This window comes from Pteropus vampyrus, unplaced genomic scaffold (assembly GCF_000151845.1).
Source record: "Pteropus vampyrus isolate Shadow unplaced genomic scaffold, Pvam_2.0 Scaffold30, whole genome shotgun sequence".
Taxonomy (NCBI): domain Eukaryota; kingdom Metazoa; phylum Chordata; class Mammalia; order Chiroptera; family Pteropodidae; genus Pteropus; species Pteropus vampyrus.
The window spans coordinates 6425348-6428673 of record NW_011888811.1 but is presented as its reverse complement, the minus strand read 5'-3'; the positions used below and the strand labels follow the sequence as shown (position 1 = coordinate 6428673).

The 3326-nt window shown below is 48.9% G+C and overlaps 1 protein-coding gene across 1 annotated transcript in view; it reads right to left on the bottom strand.

Moving 5' to 3' along the window:
- Positions 1-874, bottom strand: part of GABRB2 (gamma-aminobutyric acid type A receptor beta2 subunit) — a 214973-nt gene extending 214099 nt beyond the window's left edge. The window contains exon 1 of the mRNA XM_011356779.1: positions 825-874. The gene's annotated coding sequence lies outside the window, so the exon portion shown is untranslated. The remainder of the gene's footprint in view (positions 1-824) is intronic.
- Between the last annotated feature and the right edge of the window lie 2452 nt (positions 875-3326).

Below are 3326 nucleotides of genomic sequence, written 5' to 3'. Positions count from 1 at the left end.
AGGGATGCGGGAGGCAAGCGCCCTAGCGTGGGTGCCGGGGGCGACACCGTGAAGGGAGGGCAGGTGCCGACCAGGGCTCTCCTGGCGGCCCCCACGCCCCCTCAGAGCACGCGCACACGCGCGCGCACGTGCAGGCACACTCCCCCAACCCCGCCGCCTGCCCCTCCTTACCTCTCCCGCCTGTGCTCGCCGCCCACTCCTGCCGCGTGCGTGCGGAGCTGGTGCCTCCGGCCCTTGTCCCAGCCGGGAGGGCGGGTGGCGGAGAGGCACACTCGGTTGTTCAGGGGTTGTGCATCGGGACTCGGAAAGCCAGAGCAGTCCCTGGAAGGCAGGCAAAATGAGGGAGGGGCCCCAGGGCCGCCCGGGGCACTGCGCTCTCCGGCGGTCGCCGCGCCACCCCTTCCTCTCTCCTTTTCCCGGGGCGCAGCGACTCGCACACCCAGAGGCTGCCTCTTCCCTCCCGCCCGAGGCTGGATCGCGCTCGCTGTGGCCAACGGACCGAGAGGAGACAGCGAGCGCGCCAGGGGGCTGGAGAGGGATGGAGATGTCCAAGGAAGTCTTTCCGTACGTAGCCTGAGAGAGAGAGACGTGCCGCGGGTGCCCGGCGGCGCCAGCGGGTTCGGGGCATCAGAGCAGTCTGACGGAGCCGGGGCGACAAAGGGCTCTCCCCGCACTCGCGAGTAATTCTTGCCACCAGGGAGCAGGGGGTGTAGGGCAGGTGCTCCCGCCACCCCTCCCCCACTCCTCGAAAATAACTGCGAGTCAGAGCTCAAACCTACATTCTGACCCCAAAACTTCTCACTCCTCGTACTAATTATCCTTACCATTAACTGAACGCCTACTACGTGCTAGGTGTGCTTCGTTAATTAATTCTTACAGAAATCCTAGTTTAGACATCACTTTAGTTTCCCCACACTATGGATTTAGAAACTACAGCGCTGAAGCTAAGGAACTTGCCCAAGGTCACCCAGGTGCTAAAACTGGAACTAGGACTGGGCTCCAAAGCCAGTGTCCCTAACCATTAGACTAGACTGCCTTGACTCCCAGGTGCTGGACCTTGCCGGCTGCTGGCTGGTGTAGCTAGGCGCCCAACCCGTGTCTGGGAGGGGGCTCCTGTCGCCGGGATAGGCGGTCGTGAGTCGGGGTCTCTCGGCAGGCTTGTGGTCTCCACAGCACCTGAGACTCCTCCGGGTCCAGGTCCGACCTACACTCTCGACCCATTTACCTCTTGACAGCCTCCCCCGGCTAGGTCTTTCTGGGGCAGCTTGGGGTAATAACTGTAAGCGAAGTGTGAAGGCGGGAGGGCTGCGGTGCGGGAAGCCCACAGCTCCCCTGGGGTAGAAGGCGAGCAGGGAGAGCCTTCTGCCTGCACCAAGTAAGGGGTTTTCTGGGTTAGAGAGTGGTAAAACAGTACAGTAAATAATGCGGAACTCCATTCTGGCGTTCCACAGGGCAGCGAGGCTCATAGGAGTCAGTCCCAAGACAGACGACACACACACACACACACACACACACACACACACACACACACACACACACACACACACACACACGTGGGAGAGAGAGAGGGAGAGAGAGAATGGGCAACTCTCCTATTTGTAATTATTTGGCTTAAGAGTTACAGGAATCAAAACATATATCTATGGCCAAGGAAAGTTGCCTTTTTCTTTTTACTCATACACAATGGAACCTTTTACACAAGCTAACTATTGCAGGGAAAACTAGTTTAGGTTGTTAACATTATACCCCAGATAGCCAACTGGTGAAGCCCTAGAAATCTTCTCTGCCTCTGGAAAGCACCTCAAGACAGGGTTTTCCTTCTGACCCTTAGTCATATAGGCTGCACTTTCTGCACTGCCTGCAGCTAGCTCCTACTTAGGCTCCCTTCAGTTTAGGCTGAAAGAACAAAATTCAGGAAACAGAACCAAACCACAGATACTGCCCTCCGCTGAAAATAATAATGATGATGGCCCAGTGAACAGTTAAACAAGTATTTACTGAAGGTCTACTGTATACAGAAAATTATGGGAGAGGAAGGCAAATAGTTATAAAAGTAACTCACATCCCAGCAAGTCTAACAATAGCACAATGCAAACTGTAAATTTCAAAGGAACTAGAGGCCAACCTTTGGGTTCAAATTTCAGTTTAAATACTTAGTAACTGTCACTTGGGCAGGCCATTTAACCTCTCTAAACATTAGTTTCCTCTTCAGTAAAAATGAAAATAATAATAATAATCCTTTCTCCATTTGATTGTTATAGGATGACATACATATATGTGGAACATTTGGCATGTAATTAATAATTAGCAATTTTTTAATGAATAAGGTATAATGAATGGAAAGAAAAGCAAACAGGTTGATACCATTAACCTATAAAGAATGAGTGGACATAAATTTGGTGCAATTATCATAGATTAGCCTGAGAAGAGAGAGTCAGACATTTCAAGGGAAGTAAGGTAAGGTTAAGAAGAAAATACATTAAAGACCCAAGTAGCAATCAAAAGGAAAGAAGATAAAAGAGTATTTATTTTCTTTATGTGGTAACATCTCAGGGATATCTCTCACCAATAGCTGTAACTAATATAATTAGAGAGTCTTACTAGTTGTAAACTCGAGATCACCTTATACCTGAAGTGGGTCCTTATTGTGCAGCAGGATCTACACTAGAACATCTCTCTGGAAGACTTTGCTGATAACACTGCCTAAGAATGTGAAAATTGGAACAGTAATGTGCAGGGGAGGGCGCTGCTTGAAACTAGAGATGTGTCAGTTGTTAGAGAGCACCCTCCATCATCCCAGATGTACAACGAGAAGGCAAAACATAAGTACTCTTAAGAGATCACGATTCAAAATCATATAAATGCCAAGTAAAAGCAGTAACTAGCCATCTGCTATTAGTATTTGCTATAGTATCCACTGATTTATTTAGTAACTGTATATTTGGCATCTACTCCCTGTCAAACTTTTTTTATAGGGCGATGTGTTGAAAAGACAGACTGGTCGTTATTCACTTGGAGCTTATAAACCAGTGTGGAAAAGAGCCATTATAGAAGTAATAACAAATGAAGCATATATTGTGAAGTGGGAAAAATGGGGTATTAGGAATCCATAATTGGTGCATATAACTCAGTCTGAGGATGTGGGTAATGCTTGTCTGATGAAGTGATTCTTCAATTGAGATTTGAAGGCTGAATTAGCTTGATGAAGAGTTGGGGGAAGAATATTCCAGGAAGAAGAAATAGTATGAGTAAATATCCTGGGCCAAGAATGAAGACTGAAGGAAGGACAGTAAGACTAGAGGACATGGTGAGAGGCTCTAAGAGTG